Here is an 11,697-nt window from a genome sequence, read left to right on the forward strand (position 1 = left end):
CTTATGCCTGAGCAGAAGGTTTGCATGGAGACCTAAAAGCTCTGCGTGTCATGTTACCTAAGCTGTTACCTAATACTGTTATTCACTTTTAATGTTCTGTTTTAAGCGGCTTATTTGCAGTTAGCCAAAAGAAAACACCACTACCTATGAGCAGTTGTCTGCCTCAAAGAATGGAATGGAATTGCCTCTCTTGCAAGGTCAGTGTTGGTTAAAAACAAAATGCAATGCAACCTCAGCCATAGGGGGAGCCTTTTCTGTAACATACTAGCAGTGTTAGAATAATATCTTTCACTCTAATGTCCTTATGCCAGAGTCCCCACTGGAACTAGCTTGGTACCCAGAGCTGAGGTTAGTTCAACTTCCAGGTCTTAGCAACCTGGATCTGCTATTCAGGAATTGTGAGCCATGTAATGTAGCCTAAGCTGCAAGTGATTTTATAAGTTAGAGTAGCTATGTGAAAGAACCATCCTGCTGAGCACACTAAAGCCATAGGCAAACACTACAGATCTTTTTTGTTTTCTTTTAGCAGCACTGAATTACCTACCATCCATAGCAGCTGCTGGGTGAGAAAGCCCATCTTTGGTGACAGGGACCAGCAGGACTGCTCCCCTCCTGCCTTGCACTGCTCTGCCTGCTCACCACGTCAGGTCTGCTGCTGGGATGGCTGTGCTTGCTTAGGAGCATCAAAAGATGAGAATCATAGAAGGTGCTTTGGATTTGGAACAGCACCATTTCTGAAGAGCAGAAGAATGGCTTGGATGAATTCAATTACACAAATAAGCACTTATGTGCTTAATGCTGTACTCTAATGAAATGAGATGAGACATGAGAGGCTCTCTCAATTCATTAAACCTCTTCCCTTTGAGAGAGAGACTTTTTTATCCCCCATGGGCTGGATTTAGCCCATTCCTTGGGACCAGTTGCTTCCTTCTGAGTTTTTTTTCCTCTGCAACCAGATGACAAAGCAGGAGAAAGTTTCAGACTGATTTCTGATGTATGTGCGAGTCAAAATTTGCTTTTTTGTCTGACAGGAAAAACCTCTGGCATGAGTCCAAGATACTCAAAAAAACTTTTTTTTTTTTTAATCTGTGTATTTATTTGTATGTGTATTGTTGCAATTCAGTCAGTTGTGTCTCACTTCAGGAAAATGGAGGGCTTCTTCCTGAGTCTATTAGGATTCATAGCAAGCTAACATTAAAAGCAATGGCTCAGCCTTCCATGCAATACCTCTCCGTGTGTAGATGTGCCTCCCCTGGAGCAAACAAGTGTCTGCAACACACAGCATTTAACCTTGCAGGCAAAGCCTTCCAACCTTCATGCCCAGGAACACATAAAAGTAACACATTTGTCTATGCTTGTCTGCAGAGATTCAGCCTCTCCTTACAGCTTTGCAAGCTGCATCCTACTGTTATGTTAGTTTGGCATGTGAGAAGCTAAGGTTTTGCCAAGTTTTGGTCCCCAGCACATCATTCAGTGCTTGTGTATGTGTGTGCAAGAACAAAAGTGGCTCTGTGACCCCTCATGCAAGCAGCACCAGAGATGTCAAGAGTCACAGGGAAAATGCAGGTAACACCACACTGATTGGGTGAGTACTTCATCAGGACCCTGCAAAAAAAGCCTACATTCCAATGGAAAACACAGGTGAGAAAACAAAGCAAAGAACAGGAGGTCCTCCAGACTGGTAGCTATATCTGCTCTTTTTTCCAGGTGTACTTACCTTGCTGAGCTTTTGTGTAAGGCTTTGTGAAGTCAAGATGCTATCTGGAGAAGGGAAATTCATTTCAATGAGGTAAGTGAGCAAAGCATCCAAGCCAGATGCACTTCTCAGTTCTCAGTAATATTGGTTTTTATCAGGAGAGTCAGGTCCTGAGGCACAAGCAAGGAGAGGCCCAAGAGAGCAGGAAGGAAGGGTGGGTAACAGTGAGATCCCACAGATGCCCTCTTCTTGATTTAATTCGATAAACACTATTTAGCTCAAACACCAAAGATCTGTCAAGTTGCACTCAGAGGCTTGTGGAAACTTTGCACAGTGCCAGGGCAGGAAACATTTGATTTCTGCTATTCGTTTTCTATTCTTTCCAATATCATCCCCAATAATGTTCCTTACTTCTGTTCAGTGCTGTGTGCTGTGGGAATAATATTTACAGGCTGTGCCTCTCTTCCTCCTTCCTGCTTTCCCAAGGTGTTCCTGAGCCACCCAAGCAGGGCAGTTTCTCCAACCAGCCCAGACAAAAAAACTGGCTCTGGAGTTTTCCTGGCATGTGTTTACTCTGGCTGCATTGCGGGCACAGGAGAAAGGAAAATGGATCAACCAGCTCATGGAACACCTGAGGTAGTAGTGAGGATTACTGGGAGAAAAAGAGGGAAAGAAGGAAGGGATGAATGAAGGAACTAGTGGAAAGCTGATGAATGTCATAAAAATAAGACCAGCATTTCTGCCTTCTGGTAACAGAGAGGTCTCACATTCTCAGGTGTATGTTTGGTTTGTATTAGACAAGGCTGTGCCATGCATTTGATAAGCTAGTTTAAGAAGACATTTTTCAAAGACGAACTACCCAAAAATAGATGAAAGATTCAAGGAAAAGAAGAAAGTTCTCTTTGATTTTTAAACACTTGGGGGAGCTATGTGCTGTTATGGCCCAGAAGAGGAAACTTGTGGCTTAGGACAATTACTACTGGACAAGGCAAGACATCAGCCTCTCAGGATGGAGAGCTGTTCTCCATCTCTCTGAATCACAACAGCATCTGGTTCATCCTTGTTCACACATAGCAGTGGGAACATAAAATAGATTGTTAGTTTTGCCAGACATGTAGTTTCTGCTCACTGGCTTGACTTATCAACTAAGTAGCAGCCACAAGGTTTGTCATCATCACTGCATTACCTCTAAAACCTGCTCTAAAACCCAAGGACTTTTTAAAAACAAACCAAACAAAATCCAAATGATGAGAGCACACCAAATCAGCAACCATGTATTTGTTGCTAATGAGCCAGTTAGCCAAAATCCATTGGGACCCTCTCTAAACCACATTCACATAATAACTCTGCCACTTGATGCCATTATCTGCGTCACATGCAAACCTACAGTTTGCTTCCAACTCCTCTTTGATCCAAAGTGGAATGCACACAGTAACTGATGTTGGTACAAGGCTCTGAAAATGTAAACTGTTCTGCAAGTGCTGCTGCTTTCATCTCAGTTACAGAAGGGTCAAATATTTGACAAAAGGTCATTTTTGCCTCCATCAATCAATACTTTTAGAAATCACAAAGCTTCAAAACAAACGCATAAATGAAACAATGAAGAAAGCCTATAGGGACAGAGAGATGGGAAAGGTTATTTAATATTGGCAAAATACACTTGAATCTCTATTGATTTGTTGCCTTCCCTTCACTTCATTGCTTACTGACTTGTTGCCCTTTTTCACAGAAGGATGTGTCCTATCTTTCTTTAGGTAACCTGGCTGGACTATGGCTTTCCCTGGCTGTGCAACCCTGAGCCAGGACACAGCTGTGGGATGTTGGGGAGCACTTCAGCTATCCCTGTGTCATGAACTGCACAGCTGCTGACAAAACTCCTGGTCTCCACCCTGGTGCCCCTAAGTCCACACCTCCCCCCCAGTCCATGCTCTGGCAGAGTTAATAAAACCACTCTCAACACCCCCCCAGAACTCTGCTGAATGCTCTGGTGACCTTGGCAGGGGGGTGGGTGCATAGCTAGACCAACAGCTGAGGCAGGGGCCATGCAAAATATGACATTCTGTAGGTTTGATCTTGCAGCAAGAATCCCAGTAATAGTCCTGGAGCAAGGTAAGCAAGCAGAAGAGGCACAGGTGCTCGTTTGACACTCAGAGAAATGTCAGACAGAAGGGAGAGGATCCAGAGAGTTCTGTACCATTTTTTATTAAGCACAAGACATGGATTTACACCACTCAAAGAGCAAGTAAAATTCCAAATTAGATGATAGCAAAATTTACCTCCAAGTCTTCTAAAAACATCATTGTAGAAGACTGTCATCGCTGAAACAAAAACCAGCCTTTAAAAACGTTAAATCTTCTCCTTTGCTGAAAGGCACTGCCATCTCCACATGCACTTCTCAAGTCTTATTTGTTCTGGCATTCTCTCATGCTGACCAGCAAGATAATAAAACACCAGTCAAATGATTCATTTAAATAATGTTTGAGGTCCAAAATTGCACTTCGAATATATAATATAAATAAAGCCCCCATGGGCTTGTACAGAGAAGCCACTTCACAGGATTTTTTTACTGGCCAAGTACTGGATTGCCATCTACTGGAGAGTAAGGAAATAAAATCCAATAAACAGTGCATTGTAAGGGAGCTATGTTGCTTCTGCATTTTTGGCTTTGACTTTCACTGCTTCTATACAGTGTTATTTTTGCAGTGAGGGACTTAAAGAATTTTTTTTAAATTTTTCTTCAAAATGAACATGTGTGGTCCATTTAGAGCTGGAATTATTAGATAAGCAGCCAAAAAAATGTTAAGGATTAAAGCATTCTTAGCTCTGAACTTCTGAATTTGTGTGCCTTTTGTGGTCTAACAGTTGTAAGACTGGCTACTGGAGAGCTCAATAGCATTACTGCTGAGAGATAAAATTACTAGTAGCAGAATTTATGCCAAAGCCATATTAAAACAAAATATCTATATCTTTATCCTTCTGCTTATCTCCTTTTACCTGTGTAATGAGACTCTGCATTTAAGCCTATTAATACACAGTAATCTCTTGCTGATTTCCAATTTATTTTTTTTTAAGATTATGAAGTCAAATGTTCTTAGAAGATAGGGAATAGAAGAATTAAAGTGGCCAACACGGCCTCAATTCACCCTACCAAGTGCTCTACAGCTGCCACTGATGAGCTGACCATTTTTTCTTACAGGAAGCTTCTCAGTTGCTGCAGAACCTGACTCTGCTTTAGGAGACTATACAGGTGCCAGATTTAAAAGAAGGAAAAAAACCTAATCTCTAGGGCTGTGGACTACCTTACTGAGGAAGCTTGGAGGAGATACCCAATGAGGCAGATATGCTCAGTGACAGAAAGAATGGGTTTTGGCTGTGTCAGTGGAGGCTGATTTGAGTCACACCTGTAACGCAGAAAATATGAAAACAACAGGTAATTTTCTTTAAAAGGCAGATGAAATATATTGAAGGGTTGGCTGTGTTTCAAGAAAAATATGCTTCAACATATACAACTCTCCTGAGTTGTTCTGCCCACCTGCAGCCCTGCATCCTCCCCATCTTTCTTTTTATGTGTCCTGTGCCAGTCCCATATTTTCACTCCACCTTTTATCCTCTTCACCTCTCCTTGCTTACCTTGTCATTAGATCACCTACCAAGGTGCTTGTTCCAGCCTCTTCATCTCTGCTGAATACCACAGCCATAAGTATTTCACCCCAGACAGCTTGTTCACAGATTGCTGCTGAGGCTCAGCTGGTGCAGCAAGAGAAAGACATTTTGGAGAAGGCCCTGCTTAGGTCCTGCAGTGTTATGGAAAATCTGCTGAACAGATTTGTGTGGGGCACAGTGACTGCAGCCAGCACTGAGACTTACTTTAAGCTGGACAGTTGTCAGTGCAAAACAAATAATAAGATGTGCCAGGCCCTCCTAGACTGACCCTAACACACAGAAAAGTTTGCCCAAAATAGGTGACACACAAAGATGTGCCCCTCCATTGGCACAAGACAGGCAGGAGCAGCCTGCTTGATAGGACCAGTGCTACAGAGGGGAAAGAAGAGGGGTAGTTATCAGAGGCAGATAATTTTTAAGGCAGTGAAAGCTAAAATAGGGTTAATATAGCAAAGGGAAAGTACTGAGGGAAGGGTTAACAATAATAGCAGAAAATAAAATGGCTAGGGTCACTGGAGACCCTGGGAGAATCAGATGAGGACAGCATGGGAAATACTGTGTTTGTGGATAAGGAGGGCTGAATATGCATATATATGCATAGGAAAAGTCTGTCCTTTTGTCTTTTAAGACACCATTGAAAGCAACAGATGCACAGAATGAATACATACACAAAACCGTGCTTGGGCAATTATATCAAGCTATATGCTACCCTTCTTTCTGGCACCAGGGACAGCAATAGGTTGGGTTTATCATTTTAATGAATCAAAACGGGCAGAAGCGCCTTAGTTCAGGGCAGCCCATGGAAGTATATTGCAGAATATCACTATGTTTTGTTGATGTAAAGAGAAAGCAACAAAACACGAAGAAATAACATAGAATCATAGAATCATAGAATTGGCTGGGTTGGAAGGGACCTCAGAGATCATCAAGTCCAACCTGTGATCCACCACTGCTGCAGTTACCAGACCATGGCACTGAGTGCCACATCCAGTCTCTTTTTAAATATCTCCAGGGATGGAGAATCCACCACTTCCCTGGGCAGCCCATTCCAATGCCTGATCACCCTCTCAGTAAAGAAATTCTTTCTAATGTCCAACCTAAACCTCCCCTGGCACAACTTGAGACCGTGCCCTCTTGTCTTGCTGAGAGTTGCCTGGGAAAAGAGACCAACCCCCACCTGGCTACACCCTCCTTTCAGGGAGCTGTAGAGAGTGATGAGGTCTCCCCTGAGCCTCCTCTTCTCCAGGCTGAACAGCCCCAGCTCCCTCAGCCTCTCCTCATAGGATCTGTGCTCGAGGTAAGTTTAGCTGTATTCCCTAAATAGGATTATTAAAAAGTTTTTTTAAAAAATAGTTCACAGCCTTATTCTCCCACTCTCTATGTAGAAGGCTTTGGCTCCAACAAGACAGAGCTGGCTACCCAGGGTACTTGCTCTCCTGTCTGTACCACAGATGGGGGTATGATCTGATTCATCGTGAGGCAATGGGACCATGAACACTCGTGTTCAGAGAAATATAAAGCAACCACTGGCAGCAACACACAAAATCAAGACAGTAATGATTTGCAATTCTAGACCCAAGGACAGAGAAGCATTCAAGCAGACATGGGACTTTCCTCAGTTTTGCATCTGCATGTCAGAGCTGGACCATGAGCTCTGGCTGGACCATGAGCTCTGGTGGGCAGGGGAAATGCTGCTGGCAATGGCAGACCCACCACTGGGCAGCCAGGGCTTTTTTTTCTTTTGATGCCACTTAGAAAATTTATTGGAGCAAAACTTCCCTAAAATGATTATTTCTGAAGTTTTTGTCTCTTGCAGATCATCCCTCAAAGCTCTTCTTGGAAATGTCCCCAGCTCCCCACCCTATTTGGCTTTTTCTCTTTGTTTTCAAGAAATACAGTCTCATCAAAATGGAAAAACAGCCAAGCTTCTGCACAGAAAATGGAACCAATAGACTAATCTCCTGACTTGGAGCCTCGAGGATAACTGTACCAACAGCAAAGTGGGTTGTTTTTTTTTCACTCCCTGTCATAAATTGCTTAGCAATGTGATTTGGCTTTGTCTTAAGGGTTGCTACAAAGTGGAATACGATCCAAGTCAAATGATGTGGCAGAGTTTCTTTAGATAGATACAGCTTGCCCTGTATGAGAGATAGAGAATAAATCCAATGTGTTTTGTTTTCAAGGAAAGGAGATGAGCAAAATTCTACTTTCTGCTGAAAATGAAATCCCAAAATTAATGTGAAAAACATTATTCCAATAATCCCAGTGTGCAGCCCTGGGAGGCTGAACTCCCACAGTTATCTCCCTTTTAAAAAAAATCATTCGACCATTTAAGAAAGTAAATTAAAGAAAATGGTGTAACCAATAATCCCTTAACTGTCCCTATTCCTCTTTTGTCATGAAACATTTTCTGCTTCATTGCTCTAGGATCACAGCTATTGGCAAAGTCTGGGTCTCATCTCTTCTGTGGGTTTTTTTTTGGTTTGTTTGTGGGTTTTTTGTTTTGTTTTTTGTTTTTTTTTATTTGCTGAAAGGTAACAGTTAAGTACAATTCCTGTACTTGCCACAAGGCAAATGTGGGTCCCAGAAAAACAGGGTATGGGGGACTCTGCTCTTTCAGTGCAGTTACCTGAATTAGTAATATTTGACTGAATAACTTCCTAACTTAACAGGTGTGGTGTTCAAGTTTTTATCTATATCTTACCTACTGGATGTCATTAAGGTCACTGCTACCTCAGAAAATGATGTGTTAGACTTACATGTGGTGTAGGATGAGGACAGGGATGTTCAGTAATGCTCAGCTTTCATCTGAAGAGAGAATAAAGAGCTCTGACATCTGGAGGGAGAGATGGAGGAAGAATAGGGGGAAGGAGAGTGAAGTGATGATGTCCAAGGAAAATGTGAATGGGGAACAGTTTGCTCAGGGTCTTCACAACACAGTGAACCACTGACATTAACTCAGCAAGAGGAGATAATTGTTCATTACTCTGTTGTTAAATTCTGGTGTTCCTTACAGCAAGTTGCTTCAGAGGCCACAGGAATTAAGGAATTGGAGAGATTGTGGAATATAGCTTAATTTGTGGCTTCTAAAAAGTTTATATTGTGAATGCAGACTTTACACACACTTAAGCCACAGATGGCTGAGAGAGGGGACAAGGGGAAAGATCATCATACTTTTTCCAAACACATAGTTTAGGATGCATCTTGATGGAAAGATACCAAGATGATTAAATTCTTAGTCTGACCTAGCACAACTGTTCCTGTGTTGATGCATTTAGGAGGCTTACTGGTAGATTGGAAGGTGCAGCTTGTACTTTCCTCCTTTTATCTAATTTTTTCCATAGTACGGACTAGTGGTAACAACATGGATTTAGCCACACAGGTCAAATATGGGCTCACTTTTCTTTTGGCTAAGAACAACTTGCAGTACCTCAGACAGAAGTTTTTATTGCCTGTGAGAATTCAAATGAAATTTAAGGCCCTTACCATTCAAAACCAAGTAGATCACTACTCTCTTACTCCACAGGACCTCTCAAACTTCAACTGATGCCAACAGTGGCCACATAGAAATGGTCTCTTCTGCCTCACCATTTTTGTATACATTCCATCCACTTTTTTATACACTTTCTGGATCTTAGGGTTAATACACATGCTTCAAACATGTGCTGCTTTTCTCCTTCCATGTGATAATGAAACTTGGGACAAAATTATTAGTACCTCATGAGGAGCAAAGGAAGCAGAAATGTTTCCATTGCATGGGTCACCATGGGGAGACTTTGATGAATTAAGCAGCTGTGGAGTGGGTGACGCAAGGCTGTTTCGGACACTATCATTGCCATCCCATCCTTTCCTTCCAGCTTGCCACCTACCACCTCACAAAGTGGGAAGCAGAGAAACCATCCATCCCATTCAATCCAGACAAATTCCAGACATCTGTTATTCCAATCACTAATTTTTTCAGGGCTAAAGCAACCTCACAAACTAGAGAAACAACCCCAGCAGCCACTGCCAGAATTCCAGTGCCTCTCTCTGGGAGAGGCTGGGGGCTGCCATGGCTCAGGGGGGAGCCTGGCAGAGCATCCCTGGCACTGCTGACCACTCTACAGTGCTCTCTGGCTCATGTTCCAGCAAGGCCTCCTGGCACACTCTCCTCCGGGCTCCACTTCACTGCCATTCCCAACAAATAAATGGCTCTTTGCGACCCACAAAGCCCACGCGTTGAAGCCTGCTCCCTCGGGTTGTTTTCTACAGGAAAGCGGCTGAAAATCCCTCTGTCAGTGCCATGGGTTTCCACGAATGGGGGCTGTCGTGATTAAGTGTGTGCACATGAGGGAGCTTTCCAAGCTTGAGCAATCCATCTGGCAGCAGTATGCAAGACTTGAAGATTTGTTCCTCCAGTACAGGACCCAGAGCTGATTTAATTGCATTAGTCACCAAGCAGCAGTACCGCTGATTTTTGGACTCAGAGCGCTGGCTGGCCAACAAGTCTCATGGTTATTTTAACTTTGTTTATTTGACCTTTTCAGTGGTCTGGACCCCTCAAGGAACTCAAGAATGCTTCACCCCCCCCCCCACTGTTGCCTCTGAAACGCAGAGCGGCGAGGGCCAAGCCTTAGGCTAAATAGCAGGATGAGGATGCTCAGGCTGGGTAGTGGCTCATTTTCAGGGCAAATGGTCTGCCTCTTACTGACTGACTTTAAAGAAATCAGTTTTTAAATAGTGACTGAGTTTGATGGGAAAGAAGGAAACAGAGCTGGCTGATGTTTATTGCTCTGAGGATTACTTAACATTTCTTTCTTTTACTTATTAGCTGTTACATTTCTTTATAGGCAAATAAATTCACCGATCTGTAGAACAGGACCATAATCTGACATTTAGACCCAGATTCAAGTTTTCCTCAAGTCTGTGGGTGTTCGACTCAAGTTATTATCCACCTATTCAAGCAGGATAAAAAGAAGCTGAAAAAGGTATGTCATAACAGAAAGTTTTCCAAGTCCAGAAGGGCCCCCTCCTTCAGGTAGATCATTTAAAGACGCATAGTGTATATCCAGCACCGTTACTTGCTGCAATTCCTGTTACTGAAGACAAAGCATTGCATAAGTTTAAGCAAGTCTCCAAATAATACTTCTAAAAAGCTGTTTACTGCCAGAACGTTATTTTTTTGTTTGTTGAAAGTTTGTTGAGCCAAACTTTCTCAAACTGCACAGCATCTGGGGAGGAAATTATTGCTCAAATTGCCAGTGTCAGATCAGATGCCAGGCAAACTTTGTTCCATAGCAGTGATATCGCACTCATTGCTGTCTGAACAACACAACTTGTGTCTTGCAGCCCTGAATTCTTTGGCTTTCAGGAGGGCACTTGTCAAACCTGAGCTGATGTGAGAATTTGTACATAAGGAACAATAACAAAACTTGGCTTTGACTTCTCTCATCAGCTGGATGACTACTACATGGCAGGTTCAGAAAGAGGACAAAAGCTAGAAGGAATTTTGCACCAAATCTATAAAACTGTGACACTAACAGACAAGTCATATAGAAATAAGGGTGAAATACATAACATTTATTATATGATACCTGATATTATGTAAATCTATGCCCTGTGGAGTTTGAAAGACCTCCAGAAAAAACATGAACTCAATAGCCCAAACCAGCTGAATAGGATCAAACCACCACAAGGGGCAGACCTCTGTTTTAATAATCATCCTCTCACAAGATCTTGGTACAATTTTACTATGTATTACCTTTAAAAGATCCCACACCGATGAGTTTTGAAGATAATAAAGATGATCTCAATCTGCCAGTGGGTTATTTGTGCTCTCTCCAACACTGAGCTTGCAGGTTGTTGCTCCCAAAGTCAGAATAGTTACCTCTCAGGGCAAGGCTGTTTTTAGCTGGAAATATTTCACTATTTGAAACTTCCTGATTAACACTTCTTGGGATTCTCTGAATAGCTGGGGAGGAAGACATCTGTGTGCAGATAAAAGACATTCATGGATTTGCTGTCAGAGACAAGCAGTTCCCAGAACAACATTACCAGAGATCCCCATGAGCCAAAGGAGATGTTTGCGAAAATGATACCTCTGGTAATGCAAAGAATAAGAGAGACAAATAGACAACCACATGCAGACACAGGCTCTGGGGGTTAGTTAGGACTCTGGTAGTTCATCCAGTAAAATTTTCAGTAGGAAGAAAGCTAACATTTGAATTCCTTCAGATTTATTTTTCACTCAGTTTTATTCTGATGAGGGAGTCAGGGCAAGCAGCTGTGTTTTCAAATTCACTTTTATGGTGTGAAATTACTTTATAATCTAAGGGGAGGGAGCTGAGGCTTGGTTTGAG

The sequence above is a fragment of the Heliangelus exortis genome, chromosome 3, assembly GCF_036169615.1.
Source record: "Heliangelus exortis chromosome 3, bHelExo1.hap1, whole genome shotgun sequence".
NCBI lineage: Eukaryota > Metazoa > Chordata > Aves > Apodiformes > Trochilidae > Heliangelus > Heliangelus exortis.